This window comes from Diceros bicornis, chromosome 4, assembly GCF_020826845.1.
Source record: "Diceros bicornis minor isolate mBicDic1 chromosome 4, mDicBic1.mat.cur, whole genome shotgun sequence".
Classification (NCBI taxonomy): Eukaryota; Metazoa; Chordata; class Mammalia; order Perissodactyla; family Rhinocerotidae; genus Diceros; species Diceros bicornis.
The window spans coordinates 45,054,332-45,066,900 of NC_080743.1; the positions used below are offsets into that span (position 1 = coordinate 45,054,332).

General features: G+C 47.4%; 1 long non-coding RNA gene across 1 annotated transcript; it reads right to left on the reverse strand.

Moving 5' to 3' along the window:
* Positions 1-591: 591 nt before the first annotated feature.
* Positions 592-6,884, reverse strand: LOC131402484 (uncharacterized). The gene is made up of 3 exons (XR_009218705.1): positions 6,805-6,884; positions 5,155-5,224; positions 592-2,781 (listed from the first exon to the last, which is right to left on the reverse strand). It is a non-coding gene; the product is annotated as an uncharacterized LOC131402484 (long non-coding RNA).
* Between the last annotated feature and the right edge of the window lie 5,685 nt (positions 6,885-12,569).

Genomic DNA, 12,569 nt, shown 5'->3' on the forward strand with positions numbered 1-12,569 from the left:
AAGAAGAAGGATTTCAACAGAAAATCGGCAGACACAGCTCCAGAGACTGCAGCACAGAGAACCAGAACAAGTACAACTTCCCAGAACCTCCAGGGAACCAACTGAGGAAGAACCAGCAGCCTTTGTCGGGCTGGCACGAAGCCTAGGCAAGAACAGAAAACCTCCCTTTCACCCAGGTCTGGAGACGGCTGGTGCCGGGGGGTCTCCAGGAAAAGCCTGCACCGAATCGAGCGAGCCCTTGCAAACAGAACTTCTCCAGCAATACTACTGACGCTACAGCCGCAGGTTGACAGTGGTCATCTCTGGTGATGCGATTCACAGGACGTAGTTATTTCAATCTGGAATATTCATTTCCTAAACTTTCTACAATAAGCATGTGTGGCTTTTATAATCAGAAAAGAAAGGGTTAAAGAAATAAACTCTAGTGGAAGCTGTTCCTTCCTTTTCTCTCCCTGTCAAAATAAATAAATCATCTTAGGATAACAATTAGGAACTAAATGTGCAAGAGGGAATATGTGTCTGGTGTGTGTTTAAAAGACAAATTTTAGCAAATTATAAATCTGTAGGAAATGAGAACTCGGTCCTCATGGTTTGGGTTGGGTTGAGTTGATTGTCAATCTAATTGCTTCGAACTGGACTCTCACTTTGAAAAAAAAAACTTTTTTATTTAATTTGGCAAGGATCTCCATCTTCGAGTTCTACATCCCTTCTCCAGCTTCCTCCCCCCACCACATTCACATTTTCCTAAGAGACTCCCTGGTCCTCTCCAGAGCAGCTCATCAACCCCCATAGAATGTGCACAGATTAGTTTACCGCTTTCAGGAATGGTTCCTTGGAGAGTGTCAACACCATCAAGCAGAAGGTTGGGCACCAAGGGGACCAAGCCTGCAGAAGGGAGGCATCAATGCAAGCTATGCAAGTCCCCAGAAGGGCGACAGAGTCCCTTCATATTCTAAACACCAGGACAGGGTGGAGAGGAAATCCAATCCAAAGGAGGATGGTGGGTGGTGTGACATGAGGAGCACAGAGCAGATCACTTCTAAGAAATGCATCTGAAGTGCTGCAGAGGAAAGCTCCAGGAAGGAGCCAGAGTGCCAGGGCGCTGAGAAATCAGAACTGAGATGCTGGTGCGGTCTGTTCTCAGGCACCACGCGTCCAGCCTGACCTGAGCCTTCAGGGAGCTGTCCCCACCCTGTCCACAGGCCACAAGTTCAGGACTTCACTTCCTAACATTCCACACCTCACTCCATGCTCTGTTTTTATTGTCCCTGCTTCCTTGGTGCCACTCCAGTCCACTGCTGTGACTCAGAGTAACTCATCACTCTTCTTCACTGGAGACAAATCAACACTAAGAGGTGGCAATGAAAGAGTTAACACTGTAGTGAGCTCCTCTCCCTTTGTAGTCAGAGGAACTGAAAGAGCACCGAATAAAAAGAGAATTGTTCAGATAAACAGTGGCACACCAAGGAGGGGGATGGTGGGAGTGGTCCGCCCAGGTGAGGAGGAGTATTTTATCTCTGACATTGCTTAGAATTGTCAGTCCATGGTGATAATACAAAGCAGACTGACTTTCCCTTGGTTTCATTATTGTTTTAAAATTCTCCATCAACAATGCACCTCCTTACTCCTTGCGCCCAGGGCAGACCACTCTATCTCCCTTGGTACTGACCGGCTCTCTGAGATTTTCTGTGTTATGAGCAAATCTGTACTTTTGCAGTCTCTATCAATAGTCTTGATTTCTCTATCCATAAAATAGCATCCACAAATGGGAGAAAATTGAGACTGGGAGCAGTTTAGATATCATTCAGTCCAACCCTCTCATTGCACAATGAAGGAAACAAGTGCAGAGAGATGGTGTGACTTGCCCAAGTTAGCAGCAAAACTGAGTCTTGACCTCAAGTCTCTGGGCCTCTGCCTCCAGGGCTGTATCTAGCACAGAATGAGGCACAGCTAGTTCAGGATTTTACAGCTATTTACAGGTTCCTTTCCCTATTCAACCAAGAACTTTCTCTTAACTACTGAGGGTTCTAACATAGTAATGTGCTTTCTGCCTGGGTCCCGAGACAGCTTTCTCAGAGCAGGATCAAATCCCTTCCCTTATAGCCATCTGAACACAGGCTTGATGGCCCCCTGGATTCTACTCACAGAAAGTCCCTGCATTACTGCAATAAAAAGTGCAAAAAAAAAATCCCGTCTCCAGGCGTGTGTCTTCAGGGTCAACACTTCCAGTGCTGTTCCGACTTTTATAGTTTTTCCAATTGGCCGCTCCATGCAGCTTGCAGCATTAATCACTCTGCTCCCTTCATTCTGAAGCTAAAGCATTTCTAAAACCTCCAAGTTTCTCTCTGCTCCAGCATCCCAGCAACCTTAGCCCCTGGGGGAACAGTGAACTCACTTCCATCTTTCCAGGTCCTGTTGATACATTAGAGATGCAGTGGTGGTAAACACTAGTATATCTGGGACTCAGTTACATTTTTATTCTGTTACCCCTGGCCAGAGGGATTTTCTTTCCCCAGCCCCTGTGATACTGAGCCTGGCATGATGGCTGCAGGTGCTCTCAAGAACAAGTAGATTTAACAACAGCCAGAGACAAGACTGTAATGAATGAAGCAAATCAGCTGCTCCCCCATCGCAGCAAATCATGATCCATGCAGTTCGTGAGAGGGCTGAAGTTCTCTCCCACTGTCCATTATTTTTAGATTATCCATGCTATTCTTCTCCTCAAGTCATTGAGAGTTCATGGTGGGTGTGGCTGAATCATTGCCCAAGTGACTCAGCCTCCTGATTAAAAAGAGAACAAAAAAGCTTGTTAGTTCACCATTGCTTATAGAATAAAGACTTAACTCCCTAGCAGGACATTCAAAGGGCCTTTCATAAACTGGCCCTAACCAACCTCCCCAGCTCTATTATCCATCATCACCATAAAGCCCCTCTTTTTCTTCCCCACACCTCTACTTTCCATATCTAATGCCCACTCATCCTGGACTGAGCCTAAGTCACCTTCTCCAAATAGTCTACCTTGACTGTATCTACGTCCCTCCTCTGAGCTCCCTTACTTCCATCTTAGACTTATCACCTTGATTTGTAATCATCTGTCTCTTGTCTATTTCTTCCACTAGACGCTAAGCTCCGGGAGCTCCATTGCATGATAAACGTGAGGCCATGGAAAAAAATCCTTGAACCTCTAAGTTTCAATGTCATCACTTGTAAATGGAAATAAGAGTGGTACCCTCTCACACAACTTTTAGGAGGAATACATGAGCTAATGCATATTAAGCACTCAACAAATATCTGCTATTATTATGATGGGTATTCAAGGTATAGACAAGGCTGACAATTATTGGTCCTCCCAATATCTAGCCCAATGTCTGAGACACAATACTCAATAATTACTTGCTGAGTAAATTAATAAATGAATATATTCCATCCAACCTAATGATTCCTAAACACTCCATGCCTTTTATACCTCTTTGCCATTACAGACTCTGTTTGGAATGCCTGTTCCTCCCCACCTCACCCTACCCCCATCCCTTTTCTACCTGGTGAACTCCCACTTATCCTTCAAGACCAAGATCAAGTATCACCTCCTCTTTTCTACCTTTCCAGATTCCCTTAGAGCAAATGTATCTGAGCTTACACAGAACTTTGTTCATACTCCCATTATCATGCTCATGAGCTTGTCTCACAATTATTGTAATATTTGCTTATATGCCAATCTCTCCCTCTTTACTATGAGCTCTCGGAGAGCAATGACTGATTTCTATGTCCCACTACCCCAGTGGCTAGCACCGTGCAGGCATATATTAGACACTTAATAGGCAAACAAGAGATTCCCCAATGAATCCAGAGGTTGATCCCAGTGTCATAGAGAGGGAAAGAGGAAAAAAGCCTGAAGACCTCTCCTGAGGAGGCCGGGAATTTGGCTGAGCGCTTGGAGCAACACTGCCATTTCTTTATTTCTGTTACTGCAATGATAAAGAAATAATTCAAGAGAAAGAAGCATCATCCACTATCCTATTAAACTAACATATCAGCTGCTTTTATTTTTCTTTGTTCCTCTACAGTGCTTTATTTCTATGCATGCATAATTTTATATAGTTGCATTCATAATGTAGACACGATTTGGCATTCTGCTTGTTTTTACTTAACCAACTCTCATAAGCATTTTTCCAAGTTACTATTCTGTCTACAAAATCATCTATTTTAGCTGCATAATATTCCATTGGTTGCTTCTAAATTATAACTATTAAACATAATACTATGCCAAATGTCTTTTTGCATAGTGCTTTTCTTCTAATTGGTGGTATTTTTTTAACATTTCTGCCTAAGACTTCAGAATTTTCCTGGGGGCTTGACAAAAGAGCTGACTGTTTTTTAAGTCCCAACCAAAAAAAAAGTTAAGTCCAGGGGGTCAGTTAAGGCAGGAGCATAGAATAATCATTCTCAACCTCTAGAGGTGCTTTAAAATCATCCGAGGATCTTTTAAAATTAGCAACGTACAGGCCACCCCAGACCACTCGAATCAGAATCTGGGAGTGGAGTATAGAATGTTTTAAAAGGTCTCCAGGTGATTGCAGTGCCAGTGAGAATCTCTGGTCTAGATTCCACCAGGTCAGAGAATTAGCAAGAGCATCATGGCAAACAGCTTGATGGGTCCTTGTTCTAGAGTAGGGATTTCAATACCACCTGCTGGGAGTGGTCTCTCTAGACCACAGACATTAGTGACATACAGAAGGTTGTTGGAGGTTCATGGGAGAAACCTGACCAGTCATACAGGTATTTATTGAGCACCAAGCTGAACAAACTGCACTCCTAAATTCCAGTCAAATATATCCAATGGCCTGTTCTACATTTCTGCTTAGAAGTAAACAGACATCTTGAACTCGGCATGTCAAAAACCTGGCACCTAATTTATCCTGATCAAACCAGCCGTTCCAGCAGTGTTCTTCATCTCAATTAATGGAAACTCTATCTTCCAACTGCTCAGCCCCAAAACCTTGGGATCATCCTTGATGCCTATCCTTCTGTCACATCCCACATTCCAACCTATCAATGAGTCCTGTGGGCATTCCCTTCAAAATATATCCAGGATCCAACCACTTCTTCCCACGTCCACCCATTATCACCATAATCCAAGCCACCACCATCTCTCACCTAGATTATTGCAATAGCCTCTAAAATTTTCTCCCTTGCAGACTTCTCTCCACACAGCAGCTAGAGTGACCTTTCAAAAACATAAGTCAGATCACATCACTCTAAAACTTCCGACGTCTCCCCATCCATCAACCTGACTAGGCCACAGAAAGCCCAGATAAGTGGTCAAACATTATTTTGGGTGTGTCTGTGGGGGTGTTTCTGGATGAGATTGACATTTGAATCAGTAGACAGTAAAGCAGATTGTCCTCCCTAATGTGAGTGGGCCTCGTCCAATTTGTTGAAGGCCTGAATAGAACAAAAAGGCTGACCCTCCCTCAAGCAAGGGGGCACACCTCCTGCCTAACTTATTGAACTGAGACATCAGTCTTTTCCTGCCTTTGGATTCAAATTGAAACATTGGCTCTTCCTGGGTCTCAAGCTTGTTGCTAGCAGACTGGAAAACTTACAACTAGGTCTCCAGGTTGCCAATGGCAGATCTTGAGACTTCTCAGCCTCCATAATTACATGAGCTAATTCCTTATTTTTTATATATATGTGTGTGTGTATATATATATATATATATATATAAACATCCTGTTGGTTCTATTTCCCTGGAGAACACTGACTAGTACACAGAGTAAAATCCCAAGTCCTTACCAAGACCTACAGAGTCTTACATGTCAGACCTCCCCATTCCCTCTCTGACCTCATCTCTGTCTTCTCCCTTCAAGCACTGTGCTCCCGCAATGTTGGCCTCAAATAAGCCAAACATGCTTCTACCTCAGGATCTTCGTACCTATAATTCCCTCTCCCTAGAAAGCTCTCCCATGTGGCTTACTCCTTCACTTCCTAAAAGTCTCTCTCAGCTCAAAGACGTCTTATTAGAGAGGACCACCGCGACACACACCACCCCAAGGAAAATAGAAACCCATCCCCATATGACATTCCTGAGTTTTCTTCCTCTACTTTAAGTTTCTCTGTCATACTGATGACTGCCCGACACATTAAATATTTGTTTGCTTACTGTCTTTTCCCACACTGAAATGATTCAGACAAGAGAAAACCCAGATACATAATATATTAGGTTGTGATAAGTGCTATAAAGAAAAATAAATAGGGAAGGGGGATAGAGAATGAGAGAGTGTTGTTTCAAATAGTGTGGTTAGGAAAGGCCTCCCTGCGGGAAGGAAATGGAGGTGAGACCTAGGTGAAGAGAGCAAGAACCAGGACTGAAAACAGGAAAGAGAGGCTATGAGCACAGTGCCCCACCCATAACCCCTCTTCATTCTTTATCCAGGTAAAAGCCAGGGTGTCCTTCTGTGAGTGCCTACTCTCACCTGAAGGCTTCTCTTGGCCTGCGAGTGGGGTGGGCCACCTGCACCCGGGAGTCATTGCCTCTGGGAGCAGCTCTCAGCCGATGCCAGCAGGGAGTCCGGGAACGGGGACCCCTTCCTTCCCCTTCAGTGGGATAAGTCTGAGGCATGTTCAAAACCATCTCTGAGGCCCCACTGGACGGGCCTGCTTGCCCACGGTGGTGACCTGGTCAATAACACCATGCATCGGCTTCCTTCCCTGTACCTGCCGGTGCTTCCCGGTTCATTGCTCCCTGAACTCACTGGCACTAAAATCCTTATCTCAGGATGCAGCCACAGACAGAAAAGAGCTCACCTGGTTCCCGGTGGCTTCTCGACCTTCAAATGGAGGATCTGCGGGAGTGACACCCAGGGAAGGAGGCCTCTGCTGGGGGACGCTGTGTGCCGCGGCACAGGCAGTGAGGTGCTCAGCTGTCTAGGGGTGGCTTGTGACCCAAGCATCTCACATTGTCCCACATACAATAGAGTGTGATATTCAAATCAGGTTGAGGTCCTGGAGGGAAGGGCAGCTGCACAGGCCTGGTGGTGAATTTACAGAAGCAGATTAACCCAATCTGCATACTGAAAAGCATGTAAATTATGTTATTTCAACCCATAAATTTAGCCACGTCCATAGGAATAAAAATTTACGACAGTGATAAGATGTATGGTTGGTGTAAATAAGCTAGCCCAAGCAAAATATGCTGAAAGTGCTATGGAAATTCTCCAAATTAAGTGAGTGGTGCCAGACCCAGCCTCCAGCCACAAGAAGGGGAAGATGATTCCGGCCCTTGGGGCACTCTTGCTGCTGCTGCCAGTCACTGCAGGGAGGGGCAGAGAATGCAAACCTGGGGGAGGGCCTTCCCTTAGAGACAGGAGCAGAAATCAGGAAAATCCAGGAAAAATCCTTTCAACAATAGTAATAACAATAAATAATAATACTATAATACCTACTATTTTTGAGGACTTAATATGTGCCTCGCACACTTCTGAGCCCTCTTTGTGCTCTACTCTTTTGATTCTCACAACCACTCCATGAAGCAGGTACTGCTGTGAATCCCATCTTTTTTTTTTTTTCCAGGGGGGGTGAGGAAGATTAGCCCTGAGCTAACATCCATTGCCAATCCTCCTCTTTTTGCTGAGGAAGACTGGCCCTGGGCTAACATCTGTGCCCATCTTCCTCCACTTTATACGCGGGACGTCTGCCACAGTGTGGCTTGATAAGTGGTGTGTAGGTCCGCCCCCGGGATTCGAACCTGCAAACCCTGGCCGCCGAAGCAGAGCACGCGACCTTAACCACTATGCCACCGGGCTGTCCCCAGTGTGAATCCCATCTTAACATGGGGAAACTGAGGCTCAGTGGTTGAGCATGCAGTAAGCAGTGGAGCCGACCTTGGGCAGCCTGAGCCCAGAGCCTGCAGACTTAACCATAATGTGCTACCACCACCATTGAACATCATGCTGAAAGGAACTTGGGGAGTAATTTACTTCAACCTTCTCACTTTACAGATGAGGGAACGGAGACCAATGGGGACATGGTGAATGCCCAAGGTCATGCAGCTGGTAAATGGCAGAGCCACGATTTCAGACACCATAGTCAAAGCTCCTTCAAGCACCCAGGGCACCCCTTCCTGTTGCCACTTGCAGAGATCTGAGGGGACTAAGGGGCTGGATCACGTGGGGACAACCAGTCTTCCTTGTCTTTCCCATGTGGCCCTGAGTCCCAGGTGGAGAAGGTCTGCCCTCAGTAGATTTGCAAAGGAACGAGCAGGGGAAATCCAGCTCCTGCTCTGAGAAGTTTTCTCTCATAGCCAGAAGTCTCTGCCCTGCCTTCTAAGATGAGAGAACTCAGCAGAACAGCCCTCGCCTCCATGGCTAGTTCCTCCTTCCAAGTGGCTCCACTCTGTCAATTGCCTGAATTATCACAGTCCCGAAGAGCTCCACTTTCTTGCCCAGGGTTCACTCTATTGCAAGTGATCAACCCTATCTCAAGCCAGCAAAGCCAAAGAAGAGGTTCTGGGGGGACTGGGAAGCCCAGGGAGGAATGGGCTGGCCCATTGGAGACATGGCTGCATCCAGGGACTCAAACAAGGCCTCCGGAACTCAATGTTTCCATCTCTGCCCCTCTGTCTGTGGGCCACACTCTCAGGGAGGTTCTCTCCACGTGGTGGGAGAAACAACAGCCCCAAGAGGCCCAAGCCTGCATTCTGAGGGCCAACCATGCAGAAGGGGGAGAGACCCCCTCTCCCATAGCTGATATGTCAAGTCCATTTATTCATCAACAAGGACTTAGGGAGCACCTATTTATGGTCAGGCACAGCGATAAAACAAATGTAAATCTCACGTCCGTATGGAATAGACACTCTATTGGAGGCAGGGTAGGGAACATAAAAATACAAGATAAGTATGGTGATAATTACAGAAAAAATAAAACAGAGAATGGGATAGGAGTGCCAGTTGGTACATTATTAGATTGGAGGCAGGGGGCAGAGAAGGCCTCACTGAGACAGTGGCATTTGAGCAGAGATCTGAAGGAGGCAAGAGAGTGAGCAAGGCAGGTAACTGAAAGAAGAGCATTTCAGGCAAAGGGAACAGCCTGTGCAAAGACCCTGAGGCGGGAGTGTGCCTGGCATGATGGATGAACAGAGAAGAGGCCAGTGTGACTAGAGCAGAGTGAGAAAGGGGAGAGTAGACATAATAGGGTCAGAGAAAGAGCAGCGGGGAAGGGAGCAGCGTATGGCCTTGTAGAGAGAGAGGAATGGGTTGTCACTGAAGGGTTTGGGGTGGAGAAATGACACGATCTGGCTTACATTTTAAAGAGCTCCTTCTGGCTGCTGTGTTGAGAAGTGACTGTAGGGGTATGAATAGAAACGAGGAGACCAATTAGGAGACGACTACAATAATATGGGGGAGAGACGATGGTGGCTTCAACTAGAATGGAAGCAGGGATAAGATTCGGGCTATATCTTGAAATGGAGCCAATATGACTTCCTGATGGATCTTATGTGAATTGACAGACAAGTGTCAAGAATGACTCCAAGATTTCCTGCCTGACAACAGGAATGATGGAATTGTCATCACCTGAGATGGGGAAGGCTAAGAAAGGAAGGTTGGGGGAGAGGGGGAACAATCAGGGAAAACCCACTGATACTTGTCAGGTTCCAGGCCCACAGCTAGAATAATCACTGCACAGGACGGATGGGGACAATGACCAGCCAGCTGTGCCGTGTGCCAATGGTGGGAGGCAGGGCAGCATGAAGGATAGCCCCTTTGGGACCCCATGGGATGAGAAAGCCATAATTCCTCAAGGGGAGGGCTGCTAGGTGTATCTTCCACACAGACAGAGAAACTAGAGAGAGAAGCTAAGTGGCCTGTCCAAAGTCACAGAATTTCTAGGAAACAGGTCCCTCCCCCTGTTTGCCCACATGCACAAAATCTGGCTGACTGCAAACTGAGTCCCGTCACCTGATATCAGAACAGCATGCTCGGAGCGGGGTCAGGTTGGCAAAATGCACCCACAAGCACTAGAAGGGGACACTGCCGGTCACAGCAATAGCCATCTCTGAATCCTCAGGGCCTGGCACAGTGTCAGGAACGTAGTAGGTGCCCCCAAAATGTTTACCGAATGAATGAATAAAGCAATTGAAACCCTGCTGAGCTGGTCCCTGGAAAACAGGGGTCTTTTGCTCTACTTCTTGGGCTGCAGAGAGATATAGGCTGTGGTCCTACTCCAACTCGTCCTCAACCCCTCAACAAAATCTCTTTGAGCAAGCTCTGTAGACGTATAGGACCACCTGTTTTCCTCCTCCTCACAGGGGAGGGGCCAGGAGCCGTGGTGCTGAGCAGCATTGGTGCCTACTTGTTTCCCAAAGAAGGTTTGTGGCCTGGCTTTGGAAGAATGGGAAACTGAGCCACAGAGCCTGACCCCCCAGGCCACACACCCACCTCCTAGACACACACCTTGGCTTGCAGCAGCTTCCCACCTGGGCTCAGGAGCAACCACTGGCTCTGAGCTGGACCAGAGCTAAGCTAACCACTGGTTCTGGGCTGGCCCAGCTGGCCCAGCTGTTAAAGTGCTTCCATTGGGTTGGAAGGAGGGAGGGGAAAGCTGGGAAGGAGAAGAGATGCAGTGCCAGATGCCTAGAATCAGGCAGGACAACCGGGGGCCTCTAAAATTTGGAGTCTAACTGGAGAAAGATAGAAAAGAAGAGGGAGGGGGGAGAGGGAGGAAAAGAGAGACAGAGACAGAGAGATTCCTCCACATCAGACCGAGCCACAGGCTCTAGCTGCACCTAGAATCAAGCTCCTGCAGAGCGGAAGCTAAAGGCCTCCTGCCGGTGGGGGTGGGCAGGAGGGACAGGAAGGCCCATGCTCTGCTTATGTTAAATCTGCGTATGTTCCCCATCTGTTCTCCACCCTTCCATGCCCCAGAAGACTGTGTCACCCAGGCTCCCTGCTGCCTCCAGTAGGGTGAGCCAATGGGAGGCACTTGCAGAGTTCAGAGGGTGGGAGGAGAGAAAGTTTGGAGCATTTCTTCCCTGCGTCCTGCCTGCTTCAGGGCCACATCTCTGGCTCTAATCCTCCACGACTGCAGCTCCTGTGGGGCGGCCCCTGTATACAGTTCCTCTGGGGGCACCGTTCCCTCCTCCTTCTCTCTCCAACCTGAGGGCTAGTGTGGTTGGTCCCCAGGTGCCTCACCATTCTGTGTTTCTTTCCTTAACCCTGCCCACACTCTGCAAATCATCCCTTCTTTAAGGTCTCTTCATTGGAACCACCTAGGATGGTTCATCTTCATCTTCTTTAGGGGACACTGGCTGATGCCAGCCCCAAGCCTCCCTGAGAAATCATCCTTGTAACCAACACCAAACAAGGAAGCTACCAAGGGGTAGCTTCACTCATCCCAAACCCAGTTACTAAAGGTCTACTCCGTGCCAGGCACAGTGCAGCACCCGGAAATGATTCAGATTGGAGCCCACTCTCTCGGAGCACATACTCTAGTCAGAGCTGAGGCTGCAGAGACCTGAGGATCATTACCTGGGGTCACCTGCTGCCTGGGGACTCCTCAGCACACCCAGACCTCACTGTAGCCAAAGGCTAAGGCTGCTCTCCCCTCCCCACACCCTTCTTGGTCTGCCCTGGGGTGATGGGCTTTCCATTCAAGGCTGCCCCGGGTCTTCCATTGTCATTGCCCTCTGGGTAAGCACGGAGTGGGGTGGAGGGTGGAACAGAGAGGAGAGCTCCCCAGTGGGCTGTGTGTTGCTTCCACACTTCTCAGCATCTAGGCCAGTACCAGCACAGGATGTATAGCCAATGTGCATTTATCAAATAAGCAAATGCTCCTCCTGAGCAAAGGAGCAAACGTGCAAGGTTGTTGCAAACAGGCAGACATGCAGCATTGGGCTGCGTGCAGGAAGAAGGAAAAGCCAAGGCCCCTGGTGCCACATAGCTCCAGTATTGATGCAAGAGCTGTCCCCAGACAGAGAGGCTAAGCGCAGGTATACCAGAGGCCCAGAGAACCAAGTAAGAGATCACAGCAGAAGGGTCACACCCAACAGAGTACACTACTGAAGGAGAGCAAGAAATTTGTGAACTGAGTGATACAAAGCTGTGCAAGAATTTATGTGGGTGTGTTAAGGGCACAGGCTCTGGAACAGGACTGCTCGAGTTCAAATCCCACTTCTGCCTCTTACTTACTGTGTGACCTTGAACATGTAACTTAACCACTCTGTGCTTCATGTTCCTCATCTGTAAATTGAGGATGATAGTAGTACCCACCTCACAGGTTTATTATAGAGACTAAATAAGTTATGAAGCAAGTAAGTTATGAAGCAAAAGCCCTTAGACCAGTTCCTGGCACATAGGAAGTGCTATACACATTTGCTATTGCTATGATTTCTTATTATGAAAGAATAAATTCACGTGGGCAGAAGGGCAGAATGCCAACTGAGTAGATATGCTAGTACGGAAAGTAATCAGCCAAGTGACACCAAAGCTCTCTTTCTTCTTTGTATTTTCTAACTTAAAAATTTTGTGACTCGTTTGTACTATTGCAAAACAGAACCACAAGTTCATGCTTGCAAG